Raw genomic sequence first — 26,919 nt, 5'->3', positions numbered from 1 at the left:
GATGCTCATCACTGCATTCAAAGCTGCATCTTCCAGCAGTGTCTAGTCCTTAGTGACTCACTCTCAATGCAATTGAATTGTGAGTGACTGCGCTATTCTTTTTGAAAAGAACATGTAATTGTTTAAAAATATAATAGTATCAACCTTTATTGATTTGCAATCTGTGCTCTGCACTTGCAACAAACTGATGTTTACAGCTGCCTGTGTGGTTAACCCATGGGAGTGGAGGTAAAGAGCCACAACTGTGCCTCTGAGCATACAAAGGAGTTAATGATACATTTTTTGCTGAGCATCTTGGAAGTTATGGTAAAGATTAATGGGCTCCAGTCAGGTGGTATCTTGCAATTGCACATCATTGCCCCTGAGTCAGTAAGACCACCCGTGGCACTCCATTTGTTGGTGCACGTTGATACAGCCCGGCACTGTGCTGTAGTTCAGCACTGGAATGATCAGGTGCTGTAGTAAGTTGGCTGGTCAGTGAAGTGTTACGTGTCTTTCTAGCACTGCTATGGGTCACTGGCTTATCTAGAAATTTTCAAGATGCTAATGTAGTGATCTAGATTTAATTTTTTCTTCCTCATTGTATGACTTGTGTCATTCAGGCATGGTACCTCACAAGCTGTCTTAGTGTCCTCTGACCAAATGAATGTGTTTTTCTTTTTTTCCTTTCTTCAAATAAATGTAAAAAAAACCCCAGTCATTTCTCTTTAGCTAGACTTGTATTTTTTTTTTGTGTTAAGTATATGTTTTGGGGGAAGGAAGACGGGTTCTTGAAAGAGCTAGTCTAATTCCTGTTTTGCTGGAAACTGTACGTGCTTCCACCAGAACTCCTGCAGCTCGCACTGTGTAATTACTGTCCTGTTGGCAGGCTCAGATGAAGGTCCTGCTAACTATATACAGACAGAAAATGAACTGTCTGATCCAGGAATATTTACCATATTTTTTTTTAGACACTTGTCTAAATGTGTCTGCAGAACAGCATGCCCTGTTACTCCTATAGGCTGGTTGGATCCATGGGTCCAAGTTTTCCTAGTGTACAGTCTACAGAAGCTTCTCCCTCTCCTTCAGGGAAGATAAAACTCACTTAACTGTTACCACAAATGACAGGAAGGACTTAAGCTGTGTACGTGGATCAACCTGCTGAAGTTCTGCTGAGCTATGCACAGAAATAAATTCTGGAGTTGTGGACTGTCTTTTAACTGTACCAGATAATGCCTGGTATCCTTTAGCATCCAAAGCTTGTTTCATTAGTCAGGAGCCAGTATCTTCTAGGACATGTACAAATGGCTTTGACTACATCCTTTGGGGAAGACATAGTAAGTCCAAGGAGCATTTGATTTATCTTAAAACCTTTACCTTGCATTTTCAAAAAGTTTTATGTTTAAATGGGAAATCAGAGCAATCTGAAACTTGCAAGATCTCATGCAAGAGGGCTGATGGAAGGAGTTGCTATCATGATGTCTCTGCCACCTGTCTTGGGGTTTTGAATGTAGCCAAGTGGGCTGGTGTGCACTGAAATAGTCCTAACTCTGGGGCTGGCTGCCACAAAGTCTGGTGAGAAGTCTCATTGTTCAGAGTTCATTCTGGGGCAGTTAAGCGGAAAATTGCCATTGTCTACATCTTCTCTGTCTGAAACTTGTTTTTAAGGGCTATTTAGACTGTTCCTTTACAAAGGACATGAAAGATTAGCATTGATTTCTCAGCCAATACCTATAACTTTTACAGATCTGTATGGTGTTTCTATCACCTTTTTAGCTGAAGTGCGTCTTGAAGGGAAGAGACTTTATCTCTCGTCTTACTGGGAAAAAATCAGTGGTCTGGTGCTTTTTTTTTTTTTTTTTTTTTTTTAAAGCCAACCAATCAAGGATAAAATAACCATTCAGGCAAAAAGTTAGTGACATTTCAGATTTTTTTTTGAGGTTCCAATGATTTATTGATTTATATTGAAATTTTATCTACCATGGAATATGATTCAAATCCAATACCTCAGCAATTTATGCACTCACACAATGGTGTCCTGCACAATAACCTATTTCATGTTTTTTTTATAGAGTCATTTGGATACCCGGAGCAAGAAGGGTGTGTTAGAGGAGACCGATTGGCTTAGGAGTGGCAAACAAGTCCCTGCATTGCCTAATCCTTGCTCTGAATTTCACGTGTCGTGACAATACCTGATAGTCACAGATTGTTTTATGGTGGCTGATGTGGAAAGAGTTGGTGTTATCAGTCAGATGTGAACAGACAGGCACATAGGCATCCACTGCGGGCCTTTGGGGTGAGCTGCTGTGACCGGTGTAAAGGTCCACCTCCGCTACAGACCCTTAGCCCAGAGCCACTCCTGTCTGTCTCAGTAGCCATTGACCCAGCTGCAGGGCACCACCGATAATGACAGTAGAACAGCCTTGGTTACTCCTGCCTTTCTGTGAGACTTGTCCTTCCATACAGACCGGTGTTTGTCATTTAAGAAATAAATCCTCCAAGTCACATTTCAGGCCTGTTTATATTGCTACTTATGCGTTGTACCTTTTCTGCAGATCAGCAGAGGATTTTAGTTTCTGAAATTTGTCATTGTCACTACAGTTCTCTGAGTATTACCAGCTCTCGTGAAATCATAGAGCTGGGACCCAATGGTGGAAGTTCCATGTGGACTGGCCACTGATGGTTGCAGGAGTTTGTTCCTTTAACAGAAGTGCCAGTATGAGGAGGGTCTAGGTCTTGCAAGTGAAAGCACGACTTGCTAAAGAGCACAGTGGTCTTGTGGCCAGGAAATAGTGTTTCTTCATGGTGTGAAATACGTGGTAAGGTGGGGGAAAATATGTATGTGATGCTTGGAGGGGAGATGTTAGCTGAGTGGAGGGAATGGGGTGTGTGGGGAAGAGTCTGTGTGAAAGTGCATGGGTAGGAAAGGGTTTGCGTGCAAGGAGGTTCATGAGAGTGCTGTGAGTTAGTGAAGGAAAGAGTGGGCTTTCCTGCGGACTGCTTTGTGTGCTTAGTCATGCTTTGGCTTGCAGAGGAGGAGAAACACAGAGAGAAGAGTGGTGTCATAGGGCTCAGTAAGTAACCTGTGGTTTGAGAAGGGTTATCTATAACCATGGGTGGCCATCTGAATGGTTGGAGTGGAGAATATGCACACTGGTTCAGTTTCCTTCCCTTTCACTAGCGTCTGTAGTTTTTAAGCAGTGGCTTGGGGTAAGGCCTTTCTGGTGAAGGATCATGGAGAGATCAGAAACATTGACCCCAAACCATACACACTCCTTCCTTAGCATTTGGGCTGTAGAGGGTAGTCTCTGAAGCGTGGGGGTTTCCAGAGCTTGCAATTCAACTTTTGATAGGCTGGTATATCTCTTGTTCGGTGATTTTGAGCATTAGAGAGAAAGTAATGCAGGCAGTGAGTTTTAATAGCTTTCAAATGCTTAACTAATCCCAGTTCCTGGATCCTGTGACAATTCTTGGGTACTCTGCAGGCTTTTTGGTGAAAAACCTTCCAATTCTTCCATCTTGCAGAGGTTCTTCCTGTGTCCTGTAGTTGGTAGGGCTGTGCTCTTCCCCTAGTACAGCCACACCTCGTTGGGTCTGGACAGCGGTCTGTCAATGCAGTTTGCCTCCTTTAGAGACATCTGTTTTGCAGTTAATTGTGTGGTATCCAGAGTACAGTTCAAAAGCCACGTCTGGTGCCGACAGTCTTGCAGTGCTGCCTGAGGTATTCCTATATCCCTGAAGCTGCAGGCTAAAGAGCAATTAGCAAATTTAATTGCTGGTAACTGCAAAACCTAATGTTTCTTTCCATTTCTTTGTGAAGGAAGGTTCAAGCATAAGTGAAGATGCCTGTGAGGTTTTATTTTTAATTGAAAAATAAGAAAAAAATCCTTGCCTGTTCAGGTTAAATCCAGTTACTTGCCAAGGAATGCCTTGTTCTTACAAAGCTGTAGGCATACATGTTTACCTGGCAATGTATTCACAGACATCTGTGGCAGATCTCTGGTGCTCTGTGATATTTACCACATTGCAGAGACTTTGCTGGTCCCCAAAATGCATCCAGTGAAAGCCAGCTTGTAGGCTGAAATTCTTCTAATTCAGGCTAGTATCTTGGCTAACAGAAATGAATTTGCACTGAAAGGGACCTTGAAAATCCATGGAGAGGAGTGAAATTCAGGTATACTATTTAAGGACAGGTTTATATGATCCTGCCAGCTTCAGTGTGGTAACTGCCGTGGCCCTCTCTGTACCCGTGGCCTTCTTTTTCACTAACTTTTAAGCCTCTGATTCCAAGTAGGTCTGTGACAAGGCCGCTGACTTTTACCTGTTACTGCATGCAGATGTCTTCAAAACAGCAATGAACTTTCCAAAGGATGAATACATGTGAGAGTTTTGTCTTTACCGCATCCCACTGGTTTAGAGGCATAGAGAGAGAATGTGTAACGACTCCGTTGCTAACTGTAAATTGTGTGAAAGAAAGACCTTAGAGAGATACTGGTACAGGCACTTGTAAGTCCTTACCTCTATGGTACATTCCCAGATTTGGGGGATAAGGGACAGTGATTCAAGGTGAAGGTGAAACAAAACCTGCCAGCCAATATAGTGCTTTCAATTCCACTCATATTTTTACACTGAGGATCTGGTACCTTCTGCTTCTATTTCAAGTAGGCTTAGTTTTATTGTAACTGGTTATTATTGTTGGCATGGGAGGCAAGGGAGCAGCTGCAAGCTTTGTTTGCTCTGATTTTGAATTTGACTTTTGGTAAAAGCAATTTTGTACCCAGGATCAGTCATTTCTTTTCCATCTATGTGTTATAAAACCATATAAATAAAAGTCTATCAGTACAGAAGTTGAAGGAATGCAGTCATACCATTGGATGAAAAGCCAAAGAGGATAAAATGAATTAGATACCAGATTTAATAAACCCCCCATCAATTATAATGCAACAGTCTATTTCCTGCCCTGCCATAGGAATGTGTTTCTCTGTTGTATAAAGCATTGTAATATTTTGTCACTGAAGGCTAAAGCTGGATAGAAAAATGTGATTTAATTCTGAGAAAAACATATCTCCTCTCAGTCCCCAGGTCTTGGTCAGGAAGCAGGAGAGCAGCAAAAGAGTATGCAAAGAGGAGAGCTAGAAAACCCATGCCTGAGTTGGACCTGGAGTCAGTGAAAGGATAAATTTAGGACTAATTGTGCTGTCGTTTGTTTGCAAAGATCTTTTTCAGGTGAGGAACAGGAACAGGGAAGAGTTAGTGAATATGCAGTGGTTGTAAGGCTAGCAGCAAGCTTTGCTGGAGGAGGCCCAAGTTGAATTTTGACCAGCTAAAATATTATTAAGCTAGTTGTCTATTCATCTGACTGCATCTTGGCAATACTTAACTATATGGAGTATTGGGACTTTACTGTTGCCGCATACCCACTGGGAAGGTAAGTGGTTATCTATGAGCGTTTCCATTTACAGTAATATACTCTGTGCACTGTGGGGAGGTAAAGGAAAGGCAGGTAATTAAAAATATATTTTTGACTCATTAAGCCTCCCACAACGAATTATCTGAATTCTGTGCTGTCTTAAGACAGTCAGCCTTGTAACAGACTTTTCCACATTCAGCCTTGTCGTAGGCTTTTTGACACATTGCTTATGGTCTATATGAGATGCATTTTGTGTACCTGTTTGTGCTCTGCAAATTCTCAGCTGTGTGTGTTTGATCTTTCAAGCCTATTTCAGTTCAAACTAATGACTTCAGAGAATATTCCGTGTGCCCGCAGAAGGCTTACTGTATTTCAATCATCAATTTCAAAAATCAATTGACTTTAATAACCAGAAGGAAAATAAATATGGAGCATAGATCCAGTACAAAAATAGGTATACAAGGTAGGTACATTCTTTTAGGAAATGAACACTGGGAACTTTTTCTACTTTTGACAACAAAGCTATTCTTTTAAAAGCCTCAGTTTGAAAACTTGCTAAGAACATCTCCACAATTAAACAGAATATATATACCCTCTTACATTGAACAGCTTGACAGTTCATAGTCTGTAATAAAAAACAATTCAGACTTGTCCTTTAGGAACACGGTATAACTTTAACATGTATAGCAGGGACAAGGACTAGCTTAGGAACATCTAACCATGATGCTCAGTTGAACATTGCTGAGAATCTGACCCAGAGCTGGGTTATCACCTCAAAAGCTGTTCCAAGTCCAGAAATAAAACTTCCTTCATTTGTGTTTCATGAAACAGTTAAAAGGCGAGTTGACTGTGAAGCAGATGTGACATATCAATGGCAGTTTCTGCAGATGAATAACAAAGCTCTTCAGGAGTGCTAAAAATAGTCATAAGCTATAGTCGTGAAGAGGCAATGCCTAGTACCCAATCTATAAATAAGTAAGCTAATGACTTGTATGGTAGGTTTATATCTTTCCTATATTTCAAGCACTTTTGAAAGCAGAGGTAGCAGGATGTGGAGGTTAGAGCAAAGAACTGGGAAGTAAGGACAGTTTCTAGTCTCTGAGACGTGGTTTATGGGACTTGCAGTAATCATAGCCATAGGTTTTTGGGATCTTGCAGAGCAGTGGTAATATTTTCAACCTTTACCAGTTTCAAAATGCAGTCGCTAAGATGGGTGGGATGTTTTAAAATGCAATCCCACCACTAGATGGGGGGAAATAGTTATCTTGACAGTACTTCACAGTCCCCTTACTAAAAGGAAAACCAGAAAAGCTTTACTGTACATGCTGCTTCTTTAGCCTATACACTGTTTTTAAGCACAGTTCATCTGACCCAGTATAGATGCCTGCAGTCTGAGCGGGTCGCTTGGACTCTCCTTATCTTAGAGAGAGAACAATAGCCATGTCAGCAGTTCATTTTCTCTTTTCTTAAAGTAGATCTCTAAATATATAGGCAGCTGAATGACATCGTAGAAGTGCTTGTTTCCCCTGTCCTGGACTATAAAGGGGATCCTAAGCAGTCTCTGTCTGCATCTGAGATGGAGACATCTTCACTATAGATGTCAAAAAGTGGATGAAGCAAGCCGCACATCTTTTCTTCACTACTTGCAGATGCTGCCTTGCACAGTCTCCCTTTCTGGAGAAACACTGCTGTCTGCCAGACTGAAAGATTAGGGAGGGCCCTCATCTGCCTTGGAAATCTGAAAGGTTTGGAAGAAGTCTATTTGTTTCCCTTTCACCATCTGTCTCCTCTAAAACAGGGTAAGCTCAGGGGAATACAGTTGCTTTGCCTGTAGTATGAGAATCCGACTGCGGCCAGGGCTCCTGCACACTGCAGGTTGCTTAGTCTGTCTCATCAGCGTCACATATGCTCCAGCTTTGTGGTTATAGCTGAGGGAGACTTAGAGTAATTTCCACACCTACTCCCTTCTCCAAGCAGCTTTCGCTTTAACTCATGAAAACGTACAAATGTTTGGGGAGGCTTAAAGATGAGTTTTTGGAGGCAATGTTTAGTTTTGTAAGACCTATGTCTGTTATGATACCTAAACCAAGCTGACAATGTTGCCTCAGGTAGTTCCTCACCTTTAAACAGATATTTCTGAGAGACCTGGGGCTTGATTCAGCCCACAGAGAAAACTAATAGCAAGGTGGTTCTGAGTTTCTTTGGTGAGGCAAGAGGCTCAGGATTTAATCAACAAATCTGGAGAGGCTCCTGTACTCAATTTTTTCCAGCAAAAGTGTTTGCAATTACAGTTTAATTGGAAGCTGTTACATTGTAAAAGGCATTAAATTGCTCCCAATCTGCATCTTGCAAGGCTGTCCAAGGTGTCTACTTCCCTGATCTCTGTTCATGCTAAGTTAAAAGGGCACGAGTCATTGTGACCTGGGTTGCTGATTGTTTATCTTCATCTCTCTTCTTGCCTTCAGACAGAGTCTTACATGAGAATGGACACAACATACCTGCCGATAACTTTGAAATTTTGCAGAGGCTTCCTGCTTCCTTTCTAACATGTAAAAATGTGGTTTTACTTGCAAGCAGTTCATGGTGAGAAGAATTGTCAGAGGTACACCTTTGTATGTAGATATTGCTGATTTATAGTAAGTGCTTTTTTTTTTTCCTTCAGAAGTGATTGACAAGACGTGCTTCTAATGATCCTGCAGACTTTTGGTGAAGGTCGATTTCATATCTATGTAGGTATATACACACACAAAAATACATACAAAATTTTGGTTTCGCTGACCAAAGTATTCTGGTTGGCGATTAATAGAACTTCAAAGTATAGCTCATTTGGAAGGATACATTAATTTTTTTTAAAGGAATAAATTGCTTTTTTAAAAAAGGTATTTCTCTCAAATTGTAATTTTAAAATAAAAACCTGAAATCTTTAATTTTGCAAATTTCAAAACAAAATAGTTCTGATCTCTGAGAACTAAAAAAAAAAAATGTATTTTCATTTAAATGTGTTGTGTGATACCATGCAGGAGTAGTTTTCCTCAGCTGTTAGTTTTCCATCACTTTTCAGTTCTACTAAAGCTGAAAAAAACCCTCTTTCACTGGGAAATAAGAGTTCAACAGGAACTGTGAAAGAAATATGCTGCAGTTTCATGATAGGAAGGTTATTTTTCTACCTGAGCTATGATATAATAATACTTCTAAGCTTTCTATCGTCCATTTCCCTTCTAGGACAGGATTGCTCTTGGAGGCATAAATTCCTTTGTTCTGCCAGGAAGGCTCTGAATGAGGAGAGAAAGCGTGATTTAGGAGCTGAGCTGAGAGCCAGGAGAGCTGCATTCAGTCCCTTGGACTGTTAACTTCAGCAAGTCACTGCTTGGCTTTATGCCACATGTAAAATGGGATGAGAGACGCGTTCACTTGCTGTTCGTCTCGCCTCTGCAGGTTGTGGAGCATATGGTGCACGAATTGCCTTTTCCTCGGTGCCAAGGACATTGAGGACCCAGAGCGCTGCTGTGGCTTCTGATGCAAACCATAAACAATAACAGGAAATTAGATTTTTGTTTTGCCTCTCTTTTGGAGAAACTTTAAGAATTTCTTTGTGTTTTCCTCCATTTAGTCTGTAAAGCTACTCAGCTAATTACCAAATAGGGGCTAGCCACTGCAAAGGTTTAGGGGTATCCTTCTTGCCAGGAGGAGGAGACTATTCAAAGTCTCCTTCTTGCCAGGAGAAAACTTCTCCTCGCCTAACCCTACCCTCTCAAAAAGGGACTGCCTGTTTTTGTTGCTGAGTCTCATCCTTGACTTATGAACCAGCAAGGTGCTGCTGCTTCACGGAGAAGAGAGGAGCCAGCAAGTGGGTGTGGCAAGAGTAAAGAAATGGGATGCATAAGGCAGTATAAATATTAGTGCTTGGGAAGATGTTGAGCAACGTGGGAACACAAATAGGACAGATAGGAGTCTTATGTTGAGGAGGAGAAGGATTTGGAGGAACCTTGTGTGTGTGTAGTATGATAGTCCTGTATAGAGTGAATGAAGAGCTGCAGAGTTCTGCAGCTTGTTCTGCTACTGGCAATGTAGTAATTTTATTGAAAATTTCCACAGGGAAATGCTGTCTTTGAATAAGAAACTGAGGTTTCCTTTGAGGAAAAGTTATCTGAAAAATTTCAAGTTAAACCAGTTTTTTGAAAAGAAGTGATGATTTTAATTTTGCTTTGTCTTAAAATGCTTTTCTCTTTTCCTGGTTTATGAATAAAAAAAATAGCACAATTCTGTTTTAAATTGAAATGGAACAAAAATAATTGTTTTACATTGAACCACAAGCATAAGCGTGAAATGGGATTTTTCTTTTCTGTTCACAATTTCTTGGCTTAATAGTTGTGAATAAAGGTTTTTTTTCACTTGAATTTAATCAGTGGAAAAAATATCTGGTTTTCCAGCTCATTTTTAACTGTTGCTAAATTGCACAGTACTGTTTAGGCACGTATAATGTTTCTTGACAGTGAAGAAGATAAAATGTTTTGTTGGAAATGAATGGCTGCAGTGCAAACTCTTATGACTCACTTGTCTGGTAATCGTGGCTTGCATGATCTCTCCTGCTGAATTTGAAGGCATAAACGAGGTGCAGAAGGACTGCCATCACTCGTAGGACACTGGGAAATGTGTGGCCTCCAAGCGTTATTGAAATCCTTCTGCTTTATCATCATCTGTCCTTATCTGCAGGGCCAGTTGTAGGTATGAGAAGCAGGCAGCTGCCTAGGGTAAGTAGGCTGCTGTGGGCAGTAAGATGGCTCTCTGCCTGGCCTGTGCCAAAACCTTGCAAGGCCAGGCTACTGCTGGAGAGGTTTGAGCCCTGGGAGGCTGTGGCGAGCCCTTCCTGGGACCACAGCCTCCACTCACCCTGCTATCAGCCATGCAGCTGCTGGGGCTTTATGTCCCACAGCTTTTCATCTCAGGTTCTTTTCCTGTGGCAGAAGCAGCTTGTCCCTGGTCTCTCATCCTTGGGCATCCAAACTGACTCAGTGTATACTTATGGCAAGCTTTGAGCTGGCTCTGCTTGGCTGCACAACAAACAGACTCTAAGAGTCTGCTTCTCACTGCATGAGGCAGTGCTGAGGCATTCATCACCTGCAGCTGCTGATCAAAGAGGAGGGAGACTTTTCCTTGAAAATACCTCCCTGCAGATTAAACTGTGCACGTTGCCTGAGTCAGTCTGATTTTTAGCAGACTGCCATAAATCTATGAGTGTTTTTCTCTTTTTAGAACAGTTTATCTTCAGCTTTCCTTTTAAGATAAAAAGCTAGAAGAAAGTCAAGCTGGCAGTAAAAATAATTCCTTATATGTATACACAGTTTCCATAAAATCCATTCCAGCAATGTTTGCTCTGTCAGATGGAGAATAGAACTGGTTTTTTTTTTCATTTACGCTTTGTTTTTTTAGGCTCTGACCTAGCAGACACTCTGGAAGAGAGTGCTAGCCTAGTTGTCTCTGGGCTGAAGTATATAAATTGTTCCATTTTTGGGGCAGATCTCTCATCAGAATGGAAGTTTTTGAGATATCAGAAAAGAAACTAATTATGGTAATGAGTTTTGAACTGCTACCCTGTCTTGACAAATGGTGTCTGTAATTGGAAGCAGCAGAATAACCCATGCACTCTCTAATCTTGTTGGGAAAAAAAAAGTAATCTGTGATCAAATAAATCTCTCCTCTTGCCAAATGGCTGTTGAAATGAGAGTTGTATGGTCTCTGGCATTTGCTGTGGACCGTATAAAAATACTAATCCAAAGCAAAATGAGTTTTTCTGTTAGCATTATATACGTGCAGGAAGGTATAAACCAAGTATCAGGGAAAAGGAATTAGACTTGAAAAAGTACAGTAGCGTTTGGAACTCAGAGAAATATATATATTATCTTGGTCTTCTGGCTGTCAGGAACACAGGCCATCTCTCTTAACCTTGAAAACTGTCTGGTGTGTACTTGGATAGACGCCTTTCCACTGGCATCCATACTTCCCTGGCAATAGTGCTGGTGATTTATTTTCTCTCTCAACCAATCCCAGACTGATGCAAAAGTGGGGGGTTTAGACTTCGTGTTGCAGGAAATAACCATCCTTTAAGTGAGATTTAAAATTGAAGACTTAGTCTTACTTTTTATCCTTTCACTCCACTCATTCCTTCAAAGCTTTGTGTTTGCTCTAGTTTTGTTTCCTGTTTCTTGCTGTGGTAAGGTCTGATTTGTCTTATATTTCTTATGTCCTCTTTTTACTATGTTTTGGACAAAAGTTAAGCTTGAATCCTTATTACTTCAAGCTTCTGTCCCTGATGCTCTTGTTATCTCTGTATTAAGCTGAAGCCTGTCCACTTAAAGATGACCCTTTTGGAACTGAATGTAAGAAGCACTTTGGATGTCACAGTCACTTTCTGTGTTCAACACTGCTTTCTAGAAGATGGCTTAAGCTGGAGTGAAGTCTTAGTGAATTCAGTACATTTCTGTTATTGTTCATAGTTGTATATTAACAGTTGCCACATGAAGATCTGAGCCTCATTGCACCAGAAGGTGCATCTCCTGTGGAGAGACTCAATATTCAGGAGTAGCTGGAAGAAAGTCCTTGATCTCTGACACTTCCAAACAGTAATCTCCTCAATCTGATCTTGCTAACATGAATTTAAAGGCTGTCTTAAGGCAGTTGGGTTTTTTTTTTGTGATATGTTATGTCCAAAAGCACTAGGAAGGAATTGACTTTTGATGATATTCCACTGAAGAAGTCCAACTGGAAAATTTCTGACTCAGGATATTTTTTTTTTTCTGTGAAAAAATAATGTTTGTGACAGTTCATGTGGAATGCCTACTTCCCTCATAAATATTTGCTTTTCATACAAATTACATACATGATGCTGCTTCTACCTCTGGATGCATTTGGAAAAATAGCCTTTTAAAAGCCCCAGTGAGTATTGAGCCAAAAGTCAGGTCCAGAAGTGTGCCCAGGAGTACAATTCACAGATTTTTTTTTTTTCCCCCCTCTGCCCCTCATAGCTGTAACAAAGGGAGTTGGGGCAGCAGTTTCCCAAACTTACTAATTTATTTCTGTCTCTCTGGGCTTTAGCAGATAAGCTCTGGGAAATCATACTGCAGCAATTTGAAATATCACCTTTCCCTTGCTGTTCATCATGCTGTCAGCTTGCTGGATTTCATGGTCATGTAACAACAGTGGCAGGTAGGTGTATGCATCTCTTTGTCTTGGCTACTACAGCTTGGTATATGAGTCTGGCCTATTAATTTACATTTCTAATGAAAATGGGACTGCACTGCTTTGCTGGGCTGGGAACTGGAGTCCCAACCAGGCAGATGCACCAGTTTAAGCTGGTATAAGTTTGGTGGAATTACATCAAAAACAGAGCAGGTCACCTCTGTTGCTTCTGACTTCGGCTTGGTGGTCTTGAGCAGGCTGAAAGTGGAAATACTTTCAGGTGCTGGGCAGAGTTGGCTTGAATCTGTACAGTTTCATGTCAAAGGGGAAAAATTTCTGCTCAAGTGTTTGTGTTCCAAAACCTTCACTTTTAATCTGAGTAGAGGGTAGAGATTTAAAAAGGAATCTTGGAAAATATTAATAAGAAGGTGAAAAAAAATTACTTTCAAAAAACCCTATGGACTCGACTTGCTATTTATTAAGCTTTCATGCTCTAGTCAGTGTCACTTATGCATTTTGCTGGGACTGTTATAAAGCAGAAGACAGTTTGAAAAACCGCCTGTTTAACTTGTACCATTGTCTGTGTATCCCAGTTCTCCACAATACTTAAACTAGTATGGATTAAATCTAAACTTAGTTCCTCCTGTACTGCTCCCTGGGTCCAAATTCTTTCTGACTTTGGGGAACCAGGCTTTGATTTGTTACTTATACAGCAGTATTAAAGTACCCAGTCCTTCCCTACCAAAAAAAAAGAAGTGGTTTTTTTTTTTTTTTTTTAACTTCTTCCTGAGATTGTAATTCCGTACTCTTCAGTCATGTTCATGCTTCTCTTGAAATCAGAAGAGCATCCCTGGTGGCTGAGGCTCAGAGCCTTCAAAGTTGTTTCTCGGATCTCTGTTCTACAACCACATCTCTGGAGGCTCATATGTGCCCAGTTATCCTTAAGTCTATGCCTAATTTTTGTACAGTCTCAAAAAAGATATGGAGCTGGAGAACAGAGTGCTGAAGTAGATTTGTTCTGGGAGTCCTGAGATAGCACTGCTTTTCGTAGTCTCGGCTCACATAAACCTAAAGCTACCCTGAATGACTGGGTGGTTTTGGCAAGCATGAAGGGAGGTGAACATATTTTAATTTACAATTGGCTAATTTTATCCTGAGACCTAGGCTTGTTTTTCACCAAGTGAAACGTGAAGAACAGAACAAAGGGCTATTGATAGGCCATGCTCTGCTGGTTTCTCATGCTGCTGCTTTCTTTTTCTTTTTTTCCTTTTCTTTTTTCTCCCATTAACAATTGTAGAAGGGATCCTTCCAGCTTCTCTGGCCAACTCAGAATGGTTTCCTCAGAGATGTTCCATTAATGAAATGACTACTGTTCGCATCTGGAGAACGTTTTACTGATTTTAACATTTAATATTTATTTTAATATTTTAACTGTTTTACTGTTTTTATCTGTTCTTTCTTCCCTCTGTAGGATTTCTCAAAGAAAGTAGCAAGCTTAGTGCTTATTTGGTGAAACGGAATCCACTGTCTGCTTCAGGGATGTGCTCACCTGCTTAGTCTTGCTTCTGGCTCCGTTGGGGTAGATGGGTTCACATTTCACGTAGCTGACACGCACCATGACTGCCCTTCCAATAACCCTGCCCAACCATCCATGGGTATGTAGTTTCATTAATAAATAACACTGGTATAGGACATGGGCTCTTGCAGGGTTCACTGCTTTAGTACAGACAAACCAATTTACACATGGCTGAAGTCTGAGATCAGGGCTTCCCAACATCAGGGGTGCCCAGCTTTTAGCCATACTCTTTAGCTCACACTTACTGCTTCTAGCAGTGTGGGTGTCCGTGCCCTTCCCAGCTCACCAGGGGCCATGCTACCTTGCAGGGAGTTCCATTACCTAATGTCACTTTGCCTTTTAGGACAAGTGTTCCTGCAGCACAGAAAAATCTCTGCCTGTTGTTTGGACAAGAGGTGCAACAGGCCTGTCCTGATCTCTTAGAGGCAAGGGGGAAGGCATATTGTACAGGGGAATATTGGTTGCTGGAGACAAACAGGACATTGGGGCTGAATCCAGCTACAAGGGTGGTTTGGAGAGCATGAGGGGGAGCTAAGTGTTCCATCCTGCCCTGTGCTGGTGGAGAAGACTGGAGCCCCACTGTACTTCTTCCTTCCTTCCTCCTTCCTCCTAGTTCATCTGTTCTCTGACACCACACTGCCTTGCACAGGAAAGTTGGACTGACCTGCCAAGCACAGGGACTCTGGTGAAGGGCTGAGCAGTGAAAGCCAAGAAAGGAGCTCAGGATTTGGCTGTAATATTTGTTTATATGCTTGCACTTGCCTTGGGCAAAGCACAGTGTGGGAAGAGATGGATCTAAAAATAAGAAAGATGGGAGCTTATAGGAAATAGGAATAACTAAAAAGAGAGTGACAGGGAAAGCAGCAGAAATAAATGGGACAGCAGCACCAGCTTGAAACAGAAGGTGTGGTAGGAAAACTAAGGTGAAAGCAATCACTGAAGTCCCCTCTTCCTACATGATCTTACACGTAGCTCTACAGAAGGCTCACCTTGTGTTCACACAAAACATAGCCTGTTTCCAGTGGGGGTTTGTGTAGGTGTGGAGATCCATCCTCAGAGTTGCTTGCCACTTAGCTAGCTCTGCTTAAGGAAAGGGACAGTTGCCAGGAGAGAACTAGGGACAGATGAAAAACTAATACTGGGATGTAGCCATACTTGCAGCATCTCAGCACCAGCAGAGGACAAGCTCAGGTCCTGTAAGAGAAAATGAGATTGCCTTTCAGGAGACTGAAGAGGTATGCTGGTCTCCAGTATTTGGCAAAGGGAAAGTACCAAGTCAGCACTGTGACCTGGTGCTATTGTTTTGATCCCATTAAAAGCTCTAAACCCCATTTCAATAGTGGAAAAATACCTGCATTTGGACTAATAGGTTTTTATCATCATAAGATTATAAAAGCTTTCAATGAATGTCCGCTGCATCTGGGAAGGTTGGATGGACTAACCTTCAGATTTCAGAGCCCAGGATGAGGAATCTGCTGACAGGGCTTTAAAATAAGTCACAGAAGAACAGACTGTCTTGTGAACCTGAAATAGACTGTCAAGGGAAAACACCCTTGCCTACTCACTGGAAAAGCTCAGGATAAAAACCCTGATAATCACTGTGCAGCTGAGCAGCCCATTCAACTCCTTTGTGGAAAGTTAAGCTGGAATGTCAGAAATGTGGTGTTCCTGGCTAACTAAATCTGTATTTAATGACAGACCTATTGTACAGGTACATAGTGTGGGCTGGTTTACAGTTACTAGGAGGCTGCTGCTCCCCTTTCTGGCAGTGCTCAGTGGCAAGAATCTTACCCTATATATGAATGCGTGTAAAATGTATCTGTAGCTATTTATATAAAATGAGGAGGAGGCTGAAGCAGTGTTGGTTATTTCTGAAAACTCTTCTGAAACAAATAATCTATGCTTCTGTCTAGATAGTGTGTATCTGTCTGTCTAATATACAATTTATTTAATTTTTTTTTTTTTCAGAAATAGCTGTCATTTTAAAAACACTGTCCTCCCTGAGGATGGATCTGATGTCTTTCTTTTTGGAGCCACCATTTATCAATGTTTTTAGTTGCAATTTGGTTATGTCATCTGAGACAGGATGTTCATTTTCCAGAAGTACATATATAAGGACAGAGAAAGAGAGGTACTTCAGTGGTGTAAGGAATTTTGTTACATACTTGGTAATATTTGTTTGGGTTTTCTACATAAGCAACATAGTAGGACTTGCTGTATTACTTTACAGCTTCTGAAAGCTTCCTTTAAGTCATGGATTTCCGTTAGGCTTGCCACCTTAGAAACAAAAAATAAAAGAAAAAGTGGTTAGCCACCCTGGCTGGAGGTGATCTGAATGTTTAGTGACTGCAACATTACCCTAGTGAAAACAAACAATTTATCACATTTTTGTGACTTTTTTTCCTTCTGAATTTTGAAGCTGGAAAAAAAAATAATCATTGACATACAAGGTCAAAACCATTAGTGAACAGCTTTGAAAAAATCTCCCTTGCTTAAAGTTGTGGTGTCCTCCCAGTCAGTTCTTGTTCAAACTGAGTGTTAGACACCCCTGAATCAGGACAGTTTTATGACTGATTTACATGGAACTCCAATTCTACCTGCAGCATTCGCTCTCTTTTCAGGAGTGTAATGAACTAAAGCACAGAACAATGGAAAATCAACTCCATTGTCAGTCTCATACAGTCAAACTAACTTTCTACTTTCTTCCTAATGTTATATACATGTTTGTTCATCTTCTGGGTTTTTTTTTTTGGTTTTTTTTTCAGTTTAGAAAACATTTCTATCCCCTGATGTGGATGTACATGAAAAATTGTATGAAAAATACAGAAAACTGATGTATGGATGGACTGCAATAAGAAAGTTCTTGCATTGCAGACAGATTAGAGGCCTCTCCTCAGCAGATCTTTTCTGGAGATGACTGGGACTTGACATATGTTTAGAGAATTCACTAAATAGTAGGTAAGCAAATGATGATTTATACTGCTTGAAATTCTTGTGCAGTGCTTAGGATAGTTTTAATTAGATGGATTGTTATATAAATCAATAATAAAGAGCCTGGCAAATTTGAGTATTTTCTAAGACTCAGGAATGACCTGGAACAAAGACTTTTGCTTTGTTCTTAGGTCTAACACTTACTAGTAGTTTAACAACAGATGTGCCAGTCAACTTCTGTGTCATTTTGCTCATTACATGACGATAGGTAAGATTTATCAATACCTAGTGGCTGGAGTTGTCACAAAGTCTTAATAGATGTTCATTATGCAGGAAGACACTCTCAGATAGCAAAGGTTATAGAAATATTAAGTTTTAACAGCTAGAGGTAGTCTTCAGTTCTAGGGATTCTCCAGGCTATTGCTAAGAATTTAAGGATATCTGTTATCCCTTGGTGTAGAGAATGGATTTAGTAAACCATGATCATGCTAACTTGAGCAAAGGTTCTTTGGGCTTTTAGGCTCTTAACAAAGTCTGTGTATCCAGCAGGTGCTTACTTAGGAGCAGTGCTATGATATCTGCTTCCCTGATGTTGAGGACCCCAAATAATCTTAAACTGTGAGTTTTCAAAGTGCATTGCTCCAAGAACAAGACAGAACACATGAGCTGTGCTGGGGCCAGGCCACACACAACTCATGCATGATCTGCTGAGCCAGAAACAGAAATGCTTTGAAGAGTTACTGTCTTCCCTGTTGGCCCCATGGCAGGGGCAATGGAAGCTCTGAAAAAAACAGATTTAAGGCTCAGTGGTCAGCACTTCCGGTTTCCTTGCTACAGCATGTCCGACTGAGCTCCTAGTGTTGTGTCGTCTCCTGTTAAACTCCTGGGGCAGGCTGAGCTTGAGGGGGTCTTGTGGAAGCCTGTTGGAGTCTCCCGAAAGGCTGTTTGGCCAGCAGGAAGGAACCAGGCAATGAATAAAGAAAAGCTCTTTGGAACTGCGACATTTCTGTATTGAATCTTTATCTTAGAGGATCACAATTTTCTTTGTTAGGAAAGATGAGTCAAGCTGTAATTACAGTTTTGGAATAGTGTAGCTTCAAGCTAGTGTGCTATCTCTGTTAGACTGACTTCAAGACAGCTCTGCCAGCATTCCCCAGCTCAGCAGCAGGCCCTTAGCATTTATCTCTCCATGCTGAGTTGTTGAAGAGTGCTGCTAGAGAACAGTTTCACGCAGCTACTGAATTTCAGTGCTCATTAATTCTTTGTGCATTTGTGTGGAAGAAGTAAGCCACTGCGTTTTCATCATAAGCATTTGTAAGTCTTCATTTGCTTGGAGATGCTTTGGGTGAAAGATACTATAGATGCAAAATAACAGTAATAGAGGTCTGTTGTACCAGAACTCATAGCAAAGGAATATTGTTAGAACAAAATTCTTCAATTTATTGTACTCTGCTAAACAATGAGTAACATAAAGATATGAAGAAAAACACTGACTGACTTGAATTGAAAATGAGAAAATACCAAGCTTGTCTTAGCATTGATTACATAAATAAACATGGAGAAGAGGCTTATCTGCCTGAAATGAATATTTCAAAATAAGACCTCTCTCTCTGCTCAGCAGAAAGCATCCTATTTACATTGTTAGCTTGGCCTCTCCCTGATGCTCATCGTCAGGTTTAGACGGGAGAAAGCATTATGTTTCGAGTCACCTGAACTTAGCTGGGAAAGTGCATGACTCTCACACAGCAAGCACAGATTGAATTTCCAGCCTTGCATGTATCATCCCACCTTCTCAGCTGTAAAAGGGATAAGGATTGTGAAGATTGCTATAGAAACACTATTGGCATCTTTACTGTTACAGCCCTTGGCTGCTTTTCCTGTTAGTCACAAGCTGATGACCATGGAGACTATCACCCATGTGAAAAGTAAGTGGTTTTATAACTGAATGTGGTGGTATTGAGATGATCTAGATTGAGGGGCCTGGAACCTGATGTCCTCTCTCCATACAGTGGTTCCAGACTGAACACCTTCAAAACTAGCCTTCCTTCTCATGATTTACAGCAATGTTTAACCGGTACCAGCAGAAGAAACCAGAAGGGAGATTAATCTATACAATCTAGATCTGCACTGCCCGAACTGTGGGCTATGAAAGTGCCCAGAGGGGTTTATGAAGCATAGAAAAAGCTGAGTGATCAGCATCTCAGTTTGTCCAGAGAGTGATTGTGCAGGGAGGTCACATCTGGGCCTTGAGTTAGGTCTAGACCTTCCAGTGAGATCCAAAAGTATTGGCACGGATAGCTGTCCATCAGCTGGCCAAAAGCATTTCCTTCATGGTGAACAGCCTGACAAGTGTTTTCCTAACTCCTTGTTGCTACTTACCTACAAAAGGTATGGTCATAACCAGTGATGTGGGAATAGTACAGTCTTTTTAGCCTATCATCAGTCCCTCATCCATCAAATCCTATGTGACACAGCTCGCTAAACAGAATTCTTTATGATTTCAGATGTAGGCTGTATAGTTCCAATTGTTAGGAAGGATTTTTCCTCATCACTAGCAGTGATGAGGAAAAGATCCAAGATGTCTTAAAGTCTAAATGATCCATTATCAGCATGCAACACACTCAGATACATGCTTTGTTGTCCTCATCACATCACATGTGGAATCTACTGTTGTTTCACTGGCAAACTCCCCTGCTGAATAGTTAACAAAACGCAAAAATGTGCTTTTGATGACACAAGGACCATTTGTGGTTGTGTAAGTAAGAAGAATTTTGCTTATGCTCAGCTAAGCAAGTAAAGTTAGCAGAGAATTGCCTTGGCATAATAATGGCTTTGTAGAGTCTCTGATGAAGGGACTGTGTGACCCTGCATCCCAGAGGAAGCACAAGAGACCCAGGTAGTCACTGGGCCTCCCAAATGCGTATCTCTTCTTCCCCTAGCAAGGCTGAGCTTAAATAGCCATTTCGAGTGATGGAGTACGCCTGCAGGCATCTGTTTGGGTACTTGGACTTTCTTCTTGAAACCTGTTAACTTAAAATCTGTTCAACAAGTGTTTTCAGAATTAAGAACAGAAAGAGATTAAGCAGTAAAGGTTGTAATCTTTACTGAGTTTAAACTACAGGAATATGTCCATCAGCGAAGTAAAAAGTTAATAGGGTGTCCATTTTACACCAAAGAATCTCGCCTACAGTAAGGAGAGACATTCCTTTGCGTGTCTGGAATGGGTTTATAACTGGGTTACAGTTAGCTCTGTAATTCTAGCTGATTTGATCTGATGCCAGGAAAGAGAGATGAAGCAGCTCACATAAAAATGCAGTCTCATGCAGTATTATTTCATTCTTGGCAGTTCTTTTGCCTTCTTGTCTTACCTAGCTGTATGTGGAGGATCACTGACTCCTCTCTGGCTGTACCAGCTTGTATTTGGAGACCTGGAAGGATGGCTTTGGCTGAAGGGCATATGAGTCTTGCACGATTGTGGTTGCCTGTACCACCCAGGAGCAGAAGCAGAAAGGCAGTCATTCATACAGCGCTGAATAAATCCATGAGAGAACTTGGCAGAGAAAAAGAGCTAAAGGTAGTTGATCTGAACAATCTCGAACTAACACACACCCCCTGCCTGCCTCCTGCTCCAATCAGACCTGAATCAGCTCTTCTGAAGCGTGGAAGTGCTTTCCAGTAACCCACTTGAGGAACAGAGGAAAGAATTCCCATGGGAATAATCAGCTAAAGCAACCATGATTTTGGCCAGTTAAAACTGCTGGGCCAAATTCTGCAAGTCCTTAATCTGTATTCTGATAAATTCCTGCTGACATCAAAGGGAATAATTTTGCTTGAGTAAAAGGATAGTGATTGTGTGGTGCTGCTGGACTGAGTATTTCTGGATCTGTTCACCACTGGACTGCAAGAGCACCAGCAACACTTGTCTGCCACAGGAATGAGCAAGAAGGCATGACTGGTGTTTGCCAAGTAAAAAATCACACCAAGTGAATAGGCAGGACTTTATTTTGCCTCAGGATCACAGCTAAACTCACAGATGAGAATTAAGAGAAATAAATAGGACTGCATGATTTGTCCTTAAGATCTACAGCTTAAAAAGAGGGTCTGGCAGCTTTTTAAAGAATGTTAGGAGACTTGAAAGATGTGTGTTTTTGCTCATGTTGACTGTACTCTAGAAAGCTTCCTCCAGGCTCCCTTCTCCTTCAATGCTGCCTATGAGGACCGCTCTGCTGATAGCAAGAACAAGCCCCAGATGATAGCAGATTGGTGGGTATAGCCAGGCAGAAAGGGAGGCTTCATGAAGCCCTTAGAATGACCTTTGCTTGCTCCAGCTGAAGTACAGGATAGAGCTTTTTTTGTTTATCATGAAACAGTGAGGGTAGATGGGGACTACGTCCATGGGAAATTTAATCTGAAGTGATAGAATGGCCACTACGCTGTAAAGCTGCACAAACTGGTAACGTTCTGCTCCAAATATCTGTCTGGTGGTGGGCTTAGACTACAGTAGAACAGACTTCCCCTCCCTCCTTTGACACTGTTCTCTGTATGAAGGGAGTTCATACTCCCTGGAGGATCTTAGTTCATTTAGCAGCTTCTTCAAAATTGTAAGGAAAAAACTGTAGGTTACTTGATTTGTGAAATACATTATTTTAATTGACTCCTAGAATGCAAGCTTCCTAGGTTTAAGAGTATCCTTTCTTCTTTGTTTACTGAGTTCTCTAAGGGATGAGCTAATTACATTTCAGCAAGTTCAAAGCAGCCACGTGTATGCCCTGGGCAGCTCTTAAACATTTGCTGAAAGGTATAACAGGTGGCTAAGTGGTAGGTGGTCATAAATAATCCTTTACTGTATTAAGTTAGGATTCAAATGTGCAGCCAAGTTGTGTCCTCTGTCTCCTCTCCCTGCTCCTGTATGAAGACGCTGTCTGTGTTTTTTATTGAGGGCCATGCCTGGCAGAGGTCAGGACACTGCACTGAACACTGAAGCAAGCAAGATAATTTCCGCCGTTGTTATCTGAGTAAAAATGAGGTTTTGTTGGACCTTCCCCCAACCACCCTCATGCAACAATTGCTTTGTTCATTGTGGCTTCCCTGTTTGACGTACTTTCCCCTCCATGAGCCCCCTTTTGTCAGCCCACCACTTTGTCATATGTGTAAATGACAAGTGGCTTCAAAAATGAATCAGAACATTATTTCTGTCACCCTCAGATATCTAATCACTTCCATCTCTGTACTTGCCCTCTAAAATGCTCTCTGTAATTACTCTGTATGGGCTAAGTTGGACTAATTTAGTAGCAGAGAAGCATAAAAGTGAATTACTGGAACTTGCTCGGTTCAGACTCATTCAGATTTCAGACTTCTCACATCTCTTTCCTTAGTTGTAACAACTAATATGTTTAGTACCTCCTCCCACACCATATTAGCATCAATGCCAGGATTTGGGAGAGTTTGCTAGCATACTCGTTCCTCATTGGTCTAAAATTAGGCCAAAATGCAAACTTTATGAAAACAAGCTCAATTCATTTTCCAGAAAACTAATCTTTGTGATTTAATTTTCAAGCTTTTAAAGATACCCTTAATTTAAACATTATATTATAGAAACATATATTAAATTATAAAAATATAATTTTAAAATTTGAAATGTAAATATAAATTGAAAAGTTAAATTTAAATATAAAATACAAATATAGAAAGATAAAAGAGTTAAACCTTTCAGGAATTTTGTGGGATTTACTATTTGTGTTCTCAACCCCATAGTTTGCCAAGGTGAACATGAATTTTCAAAATGTTTTGGTCTACCTGAGATGACTTTTTTTTTTAATTTCAGCATTCTCAACTACCAAATGTCATCTTCAGCTGCATAAGCAGGATTCTTTAGTGCAGTTGAAATAATATAGGACTGTGGCTTCAAGGAGCTGCTTTGGCTTATTCAGTGAGCATGGATTTACTTGAAGGGCTCTGGAGGCTCAGAGAACTCAAACCCAATCTTTCCATCTATCTAGCAATGGCTGCTGTGATATGTACGTTCCCCTATGACATGTCATAGTTACAGCTGGGTGGCTATTAACCTCATATAGTAGTTAATTCCCAGAAAATACAAGCAGAGATGTAGGGTTGAATGGAGCCTGTGTTTGTTCAGAGACTTTCTTGCTGCCCAGTGAGTAGCAGTTTCAAGTAATTCAAGGTGCAGGTGAGTTTGCTGTTTCTTGCTATACTTGGTGCCACGTTTAGTCACCTGTCATAAGTTTGCATTGTCATTTATGAGTGGGTTTAAGAGCAACTGTGGCTGTGAGAGTACATTTGGGAGAGACTGTGGTTAGGAGTGGATGTAACTTCAGGAATGGTCTTAGGAACAGATGTAGCCTTGGGAGTTGGTTTGGGAGAGGTCATGGCCCTTGAGGATACATTTGGGGAAGCATCTGGGGCTGGGAGAAAGTGGGCTTGGGAGGGAATGGAGCTTTATTAATGCATTTGGAAGATGATGTGGTCTTGAAAGGAGTATCAGGAGTGGGCATGAATCTTTGGAAAAAATGCAGTCCTTAGTGTGCTCTTGGAGATGGTCTTTGGACTGACTTTGCCTGAGGATTTGGAAACCTGTCTTGCCTTTTGTGTGTGTTAGGACTGGTGCTTATGGCTCTGCTGAAAGATCTTTTTTTTGACTTGTCTGATATTTCCACGGCATCTTGTACCCACTGGAGGTCAGTCCTCACATAGATCTTGTTGAATGCTGTAGTAAGGAACCTGCAGAAGCGAAGCGAAGCAAAGCCAGGCAGCCATTACACTTCTGGCTTCAAACCCAAGATTTGCTGTATATGTTACAATGAGACCTTTTAAATTCATTTGTCATCACATATTCCATAGAAAACCAGACAGCAATACTAACTGTTCATACATTGCACATGAGTATAATTATATCTAGTATGAGTATATATGAGTATATATAATTATACTCACGCACAATATATGAACAGTTGGTGTTCTGGGAAGTCTCATGGACAGCAAATAGCTGGTGAACAGCTGGTGGAAGAGTTACGAAGCTAAAGGATAAAAGTACCTGGCAAAAACCATCATCTATGCTTAGAAAATAGGTATATTTGTGGAGCAGTGCTAAGTACCACTAGTGGGAACACCTCAAAATATTCTTCAGGGATAAATCAATGGTTATATATGGTTATATATATGGTTATATATCTCTTTCTCCAAGTGTATAAACTGCGGTGGTTTTATTTTGGGTGCCAACTTCCAGTACTGTGCAGCACCTATGAATTCTGTACGCACAACAGTTCAAAAAAATGAAGGTTAGTTTGTCTTAAAGTAGTCATCCAAAAATAGAAGCCACTACCGTCCTGCCTCTGATATGCAGTTTTGAAAAGAATGAAGTGTGTCAAAAGGCCAACAGCTTTCTAGTGACTGCTGGTGAAGTGATGGTGATTTCTCTCTTCCCCATACAAAGGGTGTTCTACAGAGGGAATGCACTGAGGATTTATTCTGATGGAGATGACAGCCTAAATGTCTGGGCAGCTCTTACCAAGAAGCTCGTAGTATCTATGAGCACGTTCTCAACTCATGCTGCAGGAACCAGGCTTCTAAGAGAATCCTATCATTCACTTTTCTGATCCTTTTTCACCTTTTCTCCCTCTACCTACCTCCCACGCTCCTTCGTCATTACTATTCTTGCCTGTCATTCCCTCTTAATTTCTTCCTTTCCTGACAGGATCAATCCATCTTCCCTCTTTTTACTCCTTGCAGTTATTTTCTCAAATAAAAGGTATGGCTGCCTGCTGTGCCTTTAACGCTGGCTTTTTATAAAAAAAAAAAAACCCAAACTCACCTTGTAACCAACAGCAAATTCATTGAAAAGCACCCTTAAAACATGGCCCCCAAAACACGTTTTTTGTCTCTTTTTCACTTTCTTTTTGGCAAAATCTCTCATCTCTAGTATGTTAGTCAACAGAACTATTAGCTTCCTTGGTTACTGCTCTAAGCCTTGTCACCTCTGCATATCCCTTGTATTTAACAACAAAAAAATCCCAGGGTATGCTTCCACATACTTTCTTCTGCATATGTGTCTCCCCACATGGGAATGTTTTGTAGCAAATTATACCTCTCAGGAAACAGAATTATTTGGCTCTGAAAAGCTACTAACAATGCTGCAAACAAAGAAGATCAGATACAGAATACTGTATACTCTCCACGAAATCACTGAGAATAAGCAGCAGCAGCAAAAACAGTGTCAGTAACCTCAGGGCGTGCATGGGTCACTGCATGAAAAAGTTAGAGGCATGCTTGGTTTTGGCTTTCTCTTGTGTTGTGAATGTGTGTTTTTAGTGCTTTAATCTTTGCATTTTGATGGGTTTGCGTGAGGCTGCATGTCATCAGTTTGTGCCTATGATTTTTGTACTCTCAAGTCTTTTGCACTCTCAAGTTTTTCTTCCATTTGTGATCATGCACACTACATGAGAGCTTCAGCAGCAAGCATGGTCTAACGATTCAAGGCCATATCACATCACCACTGTAAATAATGGGCAGCAGTGGTCTTAAGGTCTTCACTGTACAAAGTCAGGAATAAGACTTCATTATATAAATCACTTGTACTCCTTTGTCTTGAATGCTGTTTTTGTTTCCCCTATCCTCACATCTATAATATATTTATCAGCAAGACAAGAACTCAGCAAGTAGGTAAGATACATTGTCAAAGGACTGATGGACTGATAAATGAAGATACTAGAAGATTAGATCTATATAGATTAGAGCAGGGCAAAAAAAAAGGTGAAATACAAGCATGCACAGCAAAAAAAAAAGAAAGACTGTATATGAAACTGACTCAGGAAGCTTCATAAAATGTCATTAACCCATGCAGCTCATTGCCATAAGGCATAAGTGCGATTAAAATACATTATCTCTATATATGGTTTCAAGATTTCTTAGTTACAGGAGAGCAAATGAGAGATTTCTGAGGCTCAGTGGAAGTCCACCACTAAGATGAATCTCCGATGTAGACAAGTTATGCAGTATCTGCCTTCAACAGGATTTCTTGTTGGTTTGATTGTATGAATCAACTCTGGCTGAGAATGAATCCTGAACTCATCAGACTGCAGGTGCAATGTGGTTGGGTATTCCTGCGTTCCTGATGGCTTGCAAATTTGTGTCTGTCTTTGTGCACAGTGAAGATATCCATCTGAAAGATGACCAGAACAGCTGTGGTGTAGAGTTTCATTGCTGGTGTCTTCTGTGTCAGGGCAGAGAAGAAAGTGATTAACATGAGCCTACTTTAATGGAATTTGTACTGTTGTTCAGTTGTCAGGTCCTGGTTTTGCCAAAAAACGTAGTGGAGTAGTGGAAAAGGAAAAATATGTAGAAAATTTTTATTCTGGTGACAGAGAACCATGTCTTTCCTGTCTGTTAGTAGCACACCTGTGAAGGCCTTTCTTGCTCAAACCCTGTTGTGGCTGAAGTTCTCTGAATTAAGTTTTATTTTAGCCTGTTTTAATTTAGCTGCTTTCCTGTTGTACTATGCCGTCTACGTTTTGAACATTGTACATAAAGAGCCCCACAGAAGCACAGAATGTCACCCTGGGACCAACAGACCACAGAGTGCTTTGGGCTGGCTGAGGGAAAGCGCAGAAAACACACTCACACCTGCAGAACATAACCATCGCCATAGTTCACCTTGTGAGTCCCACTTTTGAGTAAGGGCTCCATTAGGCAGCCACAGGGAAGTTTGTGGGGCTTCAAAGCAAAAGATAAGTTTTAGAGAGTTTGCAAATATGTTCATGTAATTCCAGACTGTCAGCTGAAGTCCTGAGATCTCTTACATGATTTTTGAGATGGAAAAAAACACCAAGCTATA

This window comes from Chlamydotis macqueenii, chromosome 1 (genome assembly GCF_036417535.1).
Source record: "Chlamydotis macqueenii isolate bChlMac1 chromosome 1, bChlMac1.mat, whole genome shotgun sequence".
NCBI lineage: Eukaryota > Metazoa > Chordata > Aves > Otidiformes > Otididae > Chlamydotis > Chlamydotis macqueenii.
Note: the sequence above shows the minus strand (reverse complement) of the source record.